Source organism: Heteronotia binoei, chromosome 3 (assembly GCF_032191835.1).
Source record: "Heteronotia binoei isolate CCM8104 ecotype False Entrance Well chromosome 3, APGP_CSIRO_Hbin_v1, whole genome shotgun sequence".
In the NCBI taxonomy this organism is placed as follows: domain Eukaryota; kingdom Metazoa; phylum Chordata; class Lepidosauria; order Squamata; family Gekkonidae; genus Heteronotia; species Heteronotia binoei.
In genome coordinates this window covers 129,345,560-129,360,005 of record NC_083225.1, presented here as the reverse complement: position 1 = coordinate 129,360,005, position 14,446 = coordinate 129,345,560, and the positions used below count along the sequence as shown (strand labels likewise).

The window sequence follows — 14,446 nt, the reverse complement described above, 5'->3', positions numbered from 1 at the left end:
CTGAGGCAGAGAACTAAGGCTCTATGATGATTCCTCACCTTCAGAATGATCTCCTTACCATCATCTCCCAATTACCAAACCTGTTTTGTTTTGGTGTGTCGTGAAATTACTGAGACTTGTTCGAATTTTGTTTCAGTTTCTTTTTCCTTTTTCTTCATTTTTCCTCCTAAAGCATGTCTATCAATTTCCTTTTGGTTTAATACTGCTGACCTTCCTTTGAAATAATTTTAATGGCGTGTTCTTAGTCAGACAAAAATTTCTTGTGTACAGGCATTGGCCATTACAAAACAACACAAACAGCAAAGTTCCCAAATAACACCTTAAAAGTTCCCAGGTAAGGCCAACCTCAATAATTTACAGCATTTGATATCACTCTTGCTCTTATCTTTTTAGCTGCAAGGGCAAACAAAGAGACTCTATAGGATACATGAGTATCATTGTCAGATAATAGAAACATAATCTTTTCCGTTTCTGAATATGCTTTTAAGGTGGTTATTATTTTGGCCAGAAATTTAATTCTGGGAGCATTGTAGAGTGGACAAGATAGAATATAATGGGGACGTTCTCTATCACAGGTAAACCACAAATGCAAAACCATTGTTCTGTTGGGATGTGAGAATATTGACCGGTTAACAGAATTGTCTGCATAGTCTGAAAGCGAAGAGCTGTGAAGGATGTTCTAATATTAAAACTGGAGATATTAACTAGGTATGGGGATCTCAGATGATCAGATTTGATTAGTCTGAACCAGGGGGCTACGTTATATTTTAGGATCAGAGAACAATCTAGCAATGCATCTGGAAAATATAACAAATCCTTAAGTTGAGAACTGTCATTTTGGGCCCCTAGGAGATCATCAGGAATAGAGTAACTCTGGATAATGTTGTTGAGGTATCTAGAATGCCGGTGATCTTTTGATAGTAGAAGATTAAATGAATGGTAATTAAGGGAAGTACAACAAGAGGATTTATTTCCCCCCCAATGTTTTATTATAGCTAGGTGTACCCATACTCTTGTGGAAAGGAATCCTGTTTCAGCTCTCATCAGGGCAGCAGGAGAATCCCTAGGGAGAGCAAGAATTCGCTTTAGGAATTGATTCTGGATTACCTCCAGACTAGATAAAGGATTCTCATTCCACTCCCCATATTTTAGCACCGTAAAAAAGATGCAGTAGAACCTTGCTTTTAAATAATTTTAGTGCCGGATCTATCAAGTGTCCACCCTTCGTATGAAAAAAGTGGAGAATTGACCCAACAATCCTCAGCACTGAGGATTTTACTGATGTCAGGTGAGCATTCCAATTCAGCGTCTCCTTAAAGGTTACCCCTGTCAAGCATGTGGGTTCAATGACGAGTCGAAGTTGATACAAAGACTACATTTATTGATAGACCGATACTTTCTGTGTAACAGATTCTTGAGAGTAATGCTGCAAATACATTGATACAGCACTTTTAAAGCTTACTTCAAAAGAATTCCAAAGGATGGGGGTGCGGGGTAGCTCTCACACATAAACTATCATAAATGTCTACATTCTCATAGTGTTATCAGGACTCTGTCCTTGCTTTTCCCAGATGTGTTGTACTCCCTACTAGGAATGTATGGGAAGGTGCTGATTACTTCTCAAGTTAGTTTCAGTTCTCACTACTTCTACTTTTCAGGGAATAAAGCAAGAAGGGGGGAGGGAAAGAATAACAGAGCTAACAAAGCTGGGTCCTCCATAATACTTCACAGACCAGGGTTAGGCAGGACCCAATAACAATCAATTATCAATGGAATTTCACCATGCTTGACAACCCCCAGGTATTTAAAGGAGCTGCATTGGTTGATTGGATTGCCTGCTATACTCCAGCAGAAGATTTGGGGCTTTTTCCTGAAGACCATGACTCCTGGAGTTCCTACACCACCTCAAACAGTCACTGCAGGCCAATGGATACTCCCAACAAGAAATTAGAAGAGCCCTCCATCCCAGGAGACCATCCACACCAAATCCCGAGCCACACACAAATGTGGGTACAGCCTTCCTGCCTTACATAAAATCTGTCACCGACCGCATTGGCAAAATTCTCAAACGCCATAATGTTGACACAGTCTTCAAGCCCACACAACAGATCCGCCACATGCTGCGCTTGGCCAAAGATATGAGAGATCCACTTTCAACCCCTGGAGTCTACAAAATACCCTGCTCCTGTGGTGCAGTCTACATTGGCACTACCCAACGCAGTATCAACACCCGTCTCACCGAACACAAGAGACACTGTCGCTTGTTTCAGCCAGAAAAATCAGCTGTAGCTGAACATGCACTTCAAGAAGGAGACCACGTCATCCACTTTGAAAGAACTGAAGTCCTTTCTACGGTCTCACATTATCATACCCGCCTGAACAGAGAAGCTATTGAGATTTACAAACACCAGCACAATTTTAGCAGAAAGGAAGAAAGCATTTTCATCCACCAATCTTGGTACCCAGCTCTGCAAAACACCCTACAGACTATAAATTGCAGAAAGTCTCAGAACAACCAGCAAATGCCACAGAACAATAAGCACAGTCAACAACCATCTTCCTTATCTTCAAACCCCTTCCAACCCTCCCAGCAATTAACACAGAACAATGGTCACATTCAACAGCCAGTTTCCTTATCACTACCCTTCCAGGAAGCCCCACCAAACAATGGGCACATCCACAAACCAATTGCCCTTTCATCACACCCCCTCCAGCCTAGAAATAGCAGCTCTCCAGAAGCCCTGGCCCCACTCAATGCACAGCAGCCAAGAAGGTCTGAGCGCCTGCTCCGGCTGCAACGCCACTGAGGATGTTCTCCACAGCTGAGAATGAAACGTCTGGAAGGAAAACTTTCTCCAGTAGAACACGGCACTTGATCCCGAAAGACTCTACAAACCCTAATGATGTTACCAGCCGTGAAAACCTGAAATCTTTGATACCATGACTTTAGTCTTTGCATGGTTGATCTTGAGGGCTTCATCATTACAGTATGTCCCTAGACATTGTAACAGCCTTCTCAAGCCTATTTTGGTCAAAAATATGGCCATATCATCTGCGTATGTAAGCATGAACCCCCTCTTTCATCTTTAATGGACTATGTTCACCCTGGCCCTGGTGCCAGACTCCCTGGACCCCCCGTTTCACCGTTTATGGACTGAGTTTACTCTGGCGTAATGTCAGAGATACAGGACTCAGTATGAACTTATATTGTGTGAACACAGGCAAACTGCTTCCATGAACCTTCAGTGATAAGCAGACAACACTGGATATAAGAACTAACCCAATATGGACATTAATAATAAATACCCACTTGCCTGCTGTCTATAGGCAGTGGATCTTGTTTGATTTTAAACATTTGGCATTTGTGCAAGCTTTCATATGGACATTTTACTCTGTGGGGCCAAGTGGCAAGCCAAGTCAAGGGAAATTTCCTGCATGTCCCTGCCATTGCTCTGACTGTGCTTCCCCCTGCATAGAAGGATTCCAGATCAGGCTTCCTCAAGAAGCTGCCAAGCTATTCAGAACACCAATGCACTCCTGTCTATTGAAGACAGCCTCTAAATACAGCCTTAACCAGAAGCCATGATGGAGGGATTCTGCATCCATCTTGTTTCTGTACAGCTATGAAGGTAAAACAACAGCAGCACATACTCCAGGTGGGTCAATGTAGATGCAAACGAAGTAGCCCACGGTCAAACAAAAGAGCTTGCTACCACACCTGCACATAACAAAGGATTGTTCCTGCCAGTCATTGAGAAGATTGCTGAACACAAAGAAGAAATCCAAGGAAGTGACTGTTCCTGAGGACTTAATCCCATTATGACCATCCCCATTGTGTTAGCTATGGTGTTACAGTAGGTTACAATGTGGCTCTAAATTGACCCATTCCTTTAATTGTTTAAGCTAGTTTACCTTAGGTAACCCAATTATGGCTTGCTAATTTTGTCAAACTTTTGGGAGCCTCCCCTTTCCACCCTTTATGTGACATCAGGAGTCACATGTATTGGTGTCATGCAGTGTCATAAGTCACATGACCTCCAGGTCAGGAGTCACATGATACCATAGCCTGGTGACACAAATATGATGATATAAGGTCATGCGGTCTGCCAGTTCAGTGTGTCTTGTCTTACGCTACCACAGACTTGCACCCCAAACTCTGTTTGGGCCACTCATCACCTTCATGTCTTCTGCTTCAAGGATCCATGGATGAGGTAGTATCACCCCCACCATGCAATAATTCCTAAAAAACCCTCTATTCTTCACCACCTATTTCCTAGTCTCTTTTTATGAATGTTTTATTGCATATATATCACTGGAATCTCCTTTCTGAAACTGCACCTCCGTAAATTGGTAAAAGATCTCTCCTAAGCTCTACCAGGATCTTCCTCTTGCTAATTCCCCCATCTAAAAGAGGAGACCCCCAGCAATTTTGCTAACACGTAAAGCAAGATTGAGACTTTCTGCTGTCGTAAAGTTGAAGGAGTGAACTCGGGACCTGACAGGCTCTCTGTTATGTCGTTTATATATAGATTAAATACTAAGGGGGCCATCACGCATCCCTGCTTGACTCCCTTACATATAGGAATTTTGTCAGTCAGGGAGCCTGAAGTGCCCACCCAAATTTGTGCAAAGGTGTTGCTGTGAAGCTCGCGGGGCAAGAATAATAGCCACTTATCTATGATCAATTTAGCGAGCTTAGACAATAAGCGGGACCTATCGATGGAATCAAACGCAACAGTTAGGTCCATGAATGCTACAAAAAGTGTCTTTAATGCCTCAATAGGCAAGCTAGAGTTTCATAGTGGGCAATAGTTCCAAGGCCTTTTCTAAATCCTGCTTATGCAGGATGAAGAATTTGCTCCTCAGTTCTTAGTGATTTTATAATTGTCACTAAGAATGCTTTTTTTTCTAATTACATTGTTTTGATGAGAATTATCAATTTTAAATATGATGGTACTACTGGATCTTGTACATAAGAGAAGCCATGTTGGATCAGGCCAATGGCCCATTCAGTCCAACACTCTGTATCACAAAGTGGTCAAAAAAAAAAAACCCAAGTGCCATCAGGAGGTTCACAAGTGGGGCTAGAAGCCCTTCCACTTTGCTCCCACCCCAGGCACCAAGAATACAGAGCATCACTGCCCCAGACAGAGAGTTCCAACAATGATGGACCTCTGCTCCGTATGTTTATCCAATCCCCTCTTGAAGTTGGCTATGTTTGTACCTGCCACCACCTCCTGTGGCAGTGAATGCCAGAGGTTAATCACCCTTTGGGTGAAGAAGTAGTTCTTTTTATCCGTTCTAACCCAACTGCTCAGCAATTTCGTATTGTGAGAAAGAGAGAAAAATACTTTCTCTACTTTCTCCATCCCATTGCAAAATCTTGTAAACCTCCATCATGTCACCCCGCAGTTGACGTTTCTCCAAGCTAAAGAGCCCCAAGCGTTTAAATCTTTCTTCATGGGGAAAGTGTTCCAAACCTTTAATCATTCTAGTTGCCCTTTTCTGGTATTGCTTTAAAATTCTTTCTTGTATTGCTTTAAAATACCTGTGGGGTGGGAGGAAAAGAAGGAAAGCTTTGCTGAACAATCCCAGATAGGATTCACCCAAGACTAATACACCATGGCTGGCCCTCAATATTTATTTCTTACTATCACACAGGGATTTGTTGCTGGGTGTAGGTGAACACAATTATACCGAACTCCATGAATTTCTCTCTTCATTTTTTTTTAAATGAAAACTAATGGAATTTGCAAGGAGAAGCAAAGGAAGGTTGTGTGTGAGGGGGTGCTTCCATTGTTTATTTTGGGAGTCGCTGGAATTTGGGATGTGTTGCATTGATCAGACAGTGCTGATTATGCTGGCATTATAGCACCACGGGCCCATGGTTAGTCATTCACATTGCTAATGTGCCACAACCACAATCCCTTGGCTGGGTTGTAAAATTTCAGAATTCCATCTTTATTTGATTATTGAGGGCAATTTTGAGATGAAAAAAATACTGGCAGGAAACAAGATTACCAGCTTCTATGCATTCTTGTACCACTCCAAACAGGGAAAACATCAGGGAAAAGTTTCAGGCAACTCCATTACAAGTTTCAGCATACAGTTTGTTCTTCAGTTGCTTGATCTAACTGGTATAAAGTGACAACTGCAAGTCAGGCTTTCATCCAAACTGTGAGAGTAAGTAGCAACAGAATATCAACCCATCATAAATGCATGATTTAAATAGGGCTCTTTAGAAAGCTTGGTAGGGTTAACTGAAATCTGTTTGAGTCAGAATACATTCCTGTATGCATGACTTATCTGTGTAAAGGGTCAAATATAGGAGGAATAAGTACACCTATTCCACCAACACCTACATCCATTATCACAGGAGTGTCAAACACACGGCCCGTGGACCAGATCAGGCCCACAGAGGGCTCCAGTCAGGCCCTCCAGCAACTGGCTGTCACCTGCTTCATTATCCCTTGCCTGCTTTTTTTGATCACCATTTTGTGTTTCTCCTTGGATAAGCCAGGCAGCAAAGCAGCCTTTTCCTCTCCCCCCTCCCTTTTACCAAAGGGAGGAGGAGGGAGGAGCAGCCTCAGTCAATGAGGGAGTTTGGCTCTATAGCTCTGCTGGGTGATTAAGTTTGCAAGGCTCAATTAATCACCCTGCAGAGCTACTGAGACAAACCTCTCTTCCTTCTAATGAATGGCTGAGGCTCCTCCCCCTCTTTGTGCCTGGGGGGAAGGAAAGAAAGAGCCAGAGCTTCCTTTGCATAGTCCCCACCATCAAGAGAGCTACAAAGAGTGCTTTTAAGACTAGCAACACTTTAGTGAAGGTATGAGCTTTTTGCCTTGCTACAGAGAGAGAGAGAGAGAGAGAGAGGGGTTTTTTGGGTTTGTTATGGGTGTAACTGGGTTCCCCTCCACTTTTTCTCTGTACTCATGCCCTCCAGTCTTTCTCAATAGGAAAGCATGCAAACTATTTAGAAGAGAAATATCAGCATTAGGCTGAGAGTGTGTTGCACCCCAGGTTTACCCAGCAAATTTTCCTTAATTATTCTTTCACATTTTCCTTTGATCAGGGGTCTTGAATTTACACTTCCCAGATAGTAGGCTGACACTGACCACTGTACATGGCTGTCTCTCTGTTCTTGTAGTTGTTTTTTGGGGGGAAGATGTATTTCTTTTTTATTTCATTGCTTTGCTGCTGCTTTTTCTTCTGAGCAGTAAGAGAGGTCAGTTCCAACCCAGAATAGTTAGACCAGGTCATTAACTTGATGTGTGTATGTGTGGAAGGGACTATACCTCATAAGGCTATATGAAAATGTGCTTGTGTGGAATAACCATGGGTGCGTTCACACATACTAAATAATATGCTTTGCAACTGGATTTTTACTTTGTAAGAATGACAAAATTCACTTGCAAACAGTCACCATGTGAATGCGTCCACAGATATTACAAACTTCAGTGCATATCAAATGGTAAAACTTCTGTTTTAAAAACACAGAGTTTTTATTTATAAATTGCTGTTTGACTGATTTACTTACTGTTTATTTATACAATTTACTGTTGAGTAGCATATGGCAACCATAGGTCTTTGGGAAAAGAGAGAAGCAGGACTGCCATTGGCCTCTGCAAGAATGCACATGCATGAAACTTTGTTGATTATGCTGTTCTTATAGCAAGAGTACTTGAACATGCTTGGCCTGATGAACAGCCTGATCAACAGAGCGCTAGATCCCTGTTTGTGGCTGGCAAACAAATGGTGAGCCAACAGGGCTGTAGCCAAGATTTCATGTTTGGTGGGGCCCACAGCAGGATTTGTTGTTTGGGGGTGGGCTAGGAGGCCACCCAGTTTGGTGACCCAGGGCTCTCGGCACTGTAAGCTGCCTTGAATTCCACAAGCTAACCCCCCTTTGCCTGGGCAGTCACAGCAGCTCTGCTCTCCCCACCCCTTTCTTATGTGCCCATCTCTCAGAGAGACAGAGACCTCTTGAATCTCCCCCCCCCCTTGCTCTGATAACCCTGAAGTGGGAGGAGGGCCTTCAAACCAGGGGATCCCCTGCCTCCAACTGGAGACTGTCAACCCTATTTTGTGAGTAAGCTTGAGCAGGTCTCTTGAGAGGCAGCATATACATTTTCTGAATGAATAAATCATATAAATAAAACTATCCAGTTAGCAACCCTAAGCAGGGCCAATGCATTTTATCTCTCTACATTTCTATGTGCATTGCGCCTCTATATTTCTATGTTAGATGCACAGGGTTTACTGATTCTTGCAAAGGGATTCTTGCTTGCATTCAAGTGTATTATTAATGATTGTTAATATTAATAACAACTAAGTTAAAGGCAGAAAATAAATATAAGTAGAGGACATAGCTTGCTAGTCAGAAGTTGAGAAATGTGTTGATGTACACTATTATACGACGATATAAAACAATATTTCTTCAGTACTACACCGTGGAAGAAAGTGATTCCACCCAATTTTATATTTAGGCTGCCTTAATTAAAGCATCATATTATTCATGTTGTTTATATAATTAATATGAATAAACACCATGCTTCCTCTTAATCTCTAATTATGATAAACTACACATATTCATTTAAGTCAACCTTCTGCTTCTAGTAAAGCTTTTTAAATCTCTCCTGAGTTTTGAAGATAACTTTGGAAATTGAGGGAATTAGCCTACAGGATCCCACTGAGAGTTATGTTCACCGGAAAGGGAATAAAAGACAGATAGGTGAGTCCAAAGTACTTGATAGTGGAAACAGAAAAGCTGTTGTGGTTGAGATCATCAAATAGAAAATGTGTGCATGCATTAAAGCAAAAATGTAAAAGAATAAAATGACAGACGCTCTTTGCCACACTCTCTTTTCGACATATACTGAGATTCACACTGGTGGAGGCTGCAGACACAAGCATTGCCAAGCATGACTTGGCAAATGGCAGGAATTTTCAGGGGGGGTGGGATGGGTGGAGCCGTTGGTGGCAGTGGTGTAATCTAACTTCCAGAGTAGTAATGGAATATATGTCATACCTTTCTATGACATATGGAAGTAATGTCATACCTTTCAAGGAATTTCTGGAAAATCTATGGTAAAACTACTGAGAAACTTAAAAGTACTATCACAAACAAACAAGCCATTTTTTCCCCCACCGGCCAGAGGAGTGGTGGCTAGAGAGAACCTATGCATACAGTGGATAATTCATGTGTATATTCATCATATAAATACAATCTTTCTTCTAACTACAGCAACCTTTTTCTTTTCCATATTGCCTCAGATCACTGAAGAATGCTGAAAGTTAAGATGAGTGAATCATTTACCTTCAATGCAACCCTAGCCTTACAATGGAGCAGCCACTGGGTAAAGTCAATACTGGGGCATGGATCTTCTAGGAGCTTGCTAGCTTTCAGCCTGTAAACTTTCATTGTTTGTCCTATGGTAAAATATATAATAATTTAAATTTGAAATAATAAAATATTATAAACTGGACCTTAATTATGCTAGAATTAGGATAAAAAAGCTGGAGACCTCATGGACTTGTATGTGGTGTCTGATTCCCCCCATTTCCTCTTTCCCTGAAAGCCCCCTGCATAGCCATATTACCTTTCCCTGCTTCTTTCCTTTCCACCCACCAATCAACCTACCTTTTATCTGCTCCCTATCTTCAGCTATATTTATTATTTATCTGGTACATGTATATCCCACATTTCTTCACAATGGGGACCCAAAACAGCTTACATCATTCTCCTCGCCTCCATTTTCTCCTCACTACAACCCCGTAAGTAGGGTTGCCAAATTTTACCTGCCTGCCAGTGGGGGGATCCTGGTGCCATTCTGGAAGTCTTCTGATATGTGCACTTTGTTCAGAGAGCACAATGACATCACCCAGAAGTGATGTCATTATGTTGCGGGCATCACATGCAATGCTCTAGGTTTTGGGCAAAAACTTGGGGGGGGGGGAATGCTACAAAACTGTAGAGTTTGCCCCAAACCCAGAGCATTGTTGTGTAACATCAGTGATGTGGTGATGTCACTTCCAGTGATGTCATCATGGAAGGAATGTCTCACCATGACATCTCTGTTTGAGGGTGGGGTTTCCCACCAGCCAGCTGGGGGTGGGTGGAATGGATCCCCTCCCCTGACCAAGGGATCCCCTGGTTGGACTGGGTGAGGGTCTGGCAACCCTATGAACAACATAAATTTGGCTGACTGTGTGTTACTGGCCCAAGATGTCACAGTGAGCCTCCATGGAAGACTGGGGATTTGAACCTGGGTTTGTCTCTCATATCCTACTAGGGTTGCCAAGTCCAATTAAAGAAAAATCTGGGGACTTTGGGAGTGGAGCCAGGAGACTTTGGGGGTGGAGCCAGGAGACACTGGGGGTGGAGCCAAGAACAAGGATGTAACAACCATAATTGAACTCCAAGGGAGTTCTTGCCATCACATTTAAAGAGACAGCACACCTTTTAAAATGCCTTTCTTCCATAGGAAATAATTAAGGATAGGGGCACCATATTTTGGGGCTCATGGAATTGGACCCTCTGGTCCAATCATTTTGAAACTTGGGGAGTATTTTGGGGAGCGGCACTAGATGCTATACTAAAAATTTGGTGCCTCTACCTCAAAAAATAGCCCCCCCCCCCAGAGCCCCCAATACCCACAGATCAATTTCCTATTATTCCCTATGGGAATCGTTCTCCATAGGGAATAATAGAGTGCCTAGTAGACATTTCCCTCCCCCCACGCTTTCTAAAGGGGGGGAGGACCTCCAAACTAGGGAATCCCCTGCCCCCTCCCTCTCACACACACACACACTTACCAGATCTTCCTCCGGACAACTCTACTTCCTGTGAAAACGAAAGCAAAAGAAAGGGAGGGGCCGTTCTCAGAAGCCCTTTCTGCTTCCTGCTTCCTGCCCAGCCTTAAAGGGGCAGACATTTTGCAAACGGCTCAGGAGCTCTACAACATGAAGCCTAAAGGTATGTTCTCCCCCCCTCCACCCCCACCCCCGTTTCCAGAGTTTTGAAGAGCGGGAGATGAGGCTGCGAACCCAGAAGTCTCCCGCCAGAGCGGGAGGTTTGGGAAGCCTATATCCTACTCTGAAACTCTAATCACTACACCATACAGACTTGTGGGGTGGCTCCTGCTAGGCCTGGATGAGTCATGCAAGTCAGGAGGTATCTGGTGTTTGCTACTTGTTTGCCCCAAGAGTCCTCTATCTAAGATCAAAACAGGCCTCGAAATGGCCCTGCCCTCCCTGTGCATTTTACGGACAGAAACCACGCTTCAACTGACAATACTGTTGTAGTTGCCTGGCAATGGCCATTGAGGGCATTTGTTTATTAAAGTTATAAGCACTGTTTCTATTATTTGGGTGACATTAACTTTTTAGTTTATTATTATTACTATTATTTTAGAATTCAGATTTTCCTGCAAACCTAGGGATTTTCTCTGAGTTGTAGAAAGATCTGTCATGTTGGTTCATGGCTCCAGTCTCCGAATTTAAATATCCACAGATCTGAGAATTAGATATATTCACGCATTTAATCCAGGGCAATCCTAAACAAAACATACCCTTCTAAGATCACTGACTTCATTGACTTGAGAATTTAACTATAATTTTTCTTTGGTAATTGAAATGAGTCATGCTTGTTATACATCAGCCACCTTCCTCCACTTCAGCCTGGATAGATTAATGTATGCCCCCCCAAAACTGAATCACTCTAACAAATGAATGTGCAGGAACTCATTTGCATATTAGGCCACACCCCGATTGCACCATAGTTTTGCACAACAGGAACTCATTTGCATAGTAGGCCACACACACTGGTGCTTAGTTAGCTAGAACTGGATTCCTGTGCATTCCTACTAAAAAAAAAGCCCTGAATGGTATCTAATAAAAATGCTTTGGCCCAAGACCATTGACCTGTTTGAAAGCATAAACTACTGGCATTGTCCTCATTTGTTTCTGTGATGGTGTTAAATGGAAGACTGTAGATTAAAAGATCCCTTCACTTTCATGTTTTCACCACACCATTTTGACCCTTTTGTTTCACCTCCCTATATATAACAACTCCAAAAAAGAAGTGGCTCCACAGTGCCCGTGACATCACCCAGGACTCTCAGCCTAAAAAACAGTGTTTCCTCAACTTCCCCACTTACATTCTTTGCAAAATCTAACACAACTGTTTCCAGCCTTCTTTTTGTAATAGTAGATTAGCGAAGTAATCTCTGCTTCCCAATGCAATGTCATGTAAATAACTGGTAATGTAAGGTCCCAATCTTGCCTGAAGCAAGTAAAATTTTTTTGCGTATTTTCAGAAGAGAGTGCCTTAATTCTCTTGTGCTCCTTCCTCTTCAACTGAGCTCTCAAAGAGGAAAAGACCATCATAAATTTTCTTACCCAACTACAGTGGTTATTAACTCTGGGCTGGAAGAATATATTAAATGCTGGAGACAATTTTTGTGCAAAGCAAAGATAAGAAAATATTTGCCCTCTATTAAATGGCATAACCCTTTCTTCAATTTTCAAATGGCAAAGTAAGAAAAAAAGGGGTGGGGGAGTTCTGTCCCACTTGCTGCACCTCATTTAGCTATACATCTAATCTCGTTGCTCAAAGTAAGGTCAGAAAATTGTCTAAGATTATCTTTATTATCAGACTATACTGGAAAATCATTTGATCTCAGACACTATAAAACACTGACAGTTTTGAAACTTGGTACATTCAGTGTTACTTTATTTTATGTAGTTTTGCTGAACTCAAAAATACATTCTCATTACCCTCTGAAGTTCCAAATCTGAATTTGCAGAAATTTAATTAGGAAAAAAAAATCTCCAGTATCCATTACATAAAAAATGTCAGCAAGGCCAGCTTACGCATTAATAGGAAAGATGTGCTGACATGGGCAACCAAATAATCAGACTCAACTACCACAGTGGAACCTTGATAATGAAGCATCTTGCTGACTCTTATTGGTTCTCATTGAGCTAGATAATCAAATCAAGAATATGTAATAAAAGGGGTGGGGAGTCCAAACTCATAAATATTCTTCAACTCAGATGCCTTTTTAAAAAATTGCATAACGGTATAAGCAAGAAAAATCAGTCATCCCTTAAGGAACACATTGTAACATTTGTTTCATCATGATTAACTATTCATTGACTTCTACCATTTTAGAAGAAAAGTGCCCATTGTTAAAAGAGGTGAGGTTTGGATAAAGGGAAAGCATGAATACTGCTCACTTGTACCACATCAAGGGCTACAAGCTGCAGAGGCAGCTGGACTGGCATTTGTTTATTATTTACATGGATTTAAACAAAATTAGGTGCCCTTCTGTATTCTGGAACTCAAGGTGGTTTACAATATAAACAAAACAAAAACATAAAAATGCATGAAGTACATAAAAACATAAATTAAAATCACAATTTGCCAGTAAATAGAAAAATTAAACTAATCAAATGCTTCCCCAGATAAAACCATCTTCTGCTGCCTCCTAATGATTGAAAGTGAATGGACCAGGTGTACCTCCCTGGGGAGGTTATTCCACAACTTTAGAGCTACCACTAAAAAGTCCCTCTTTCATGTATCCACTGGAGGAGCTTCTTTAGTTAATGTAACAGCCAGGAGAGCCTCTTAATTCACAGGCAGGAATGTATGAGAATAGCTTTTGGAAGCTGCTGTCTCTTACCCATGATCTGCATCTTTACCAGTGGGGGTGAGGAAAATGCATTGTACATGATGCACTTCTACTGTTAACCATAAAACATGTGGCTCCACTGACCTGCTTTGCTGCAGAACTTGTACAGACAAGCTTCATCAGAATAATCTGGAATATGGTTGCTAATACTTGGATACAATTTGGGGATGAGGAGCAGCATGGAGAGCAGTCTGTTGGACCCTTGAAAGTGAGTGTATACTTTAACTGGGATGACTTCTGGTTTTGTGGAAGGAAAGGATTCACTTCAGGGAAAAGAGGGCACACCTTTTTGGCTCTAGCAACACATTCTGCGATAGCAAGCAGGAGAGCTAGAAACCTCTGGAACCTCTAGAATAGGGGTGTCAAACTCAGTTGTTAGGAGGGCTGGATGTGTCGGCAGCCTCAGAGCTTCACAGGGTGAGGACAAGAGGGAGGAGGGGGAGAAGAGAGCCCCACAGGCCTGATCGAAGCCCTGGGCGGGTTGGTTTGGCCTGCAGGCTGCACATTTGACACCCCTGCTCTAGAAGCAAACTAGAAAACTAGAGCTAGAAACCTCTAGAGACAAACTAGGATTGAATATTGTCTGTGAATGAAATGAGCTAACCATACTTCAAACAAACCATGGTTTGACATCATGTCTGAAGTGAGACATTGTTCCATGTAGAGGAATCCCTGTCAATAACGATTAGGTTTTTCTCCTCTGTGCATTGCCTCATAACTTTATCTGCAGAGATCACCTTGGGTTCTATTTC

General features: G+C 42.1%; 1 protein-coding gene across 4 annotated transcripts in view; it reads right to left on the bottom strand.

Moving 5' to 3' along the window:
* The window catches only part of CADM2 (cell adhesion molecule 2), a 966,308-nt gene that overhangs the window by 156,100 nt on the left and 795,762 nt on the right, over positions 1 to 14,446 (bottom strand). The window lies entirely within an intron of this gene.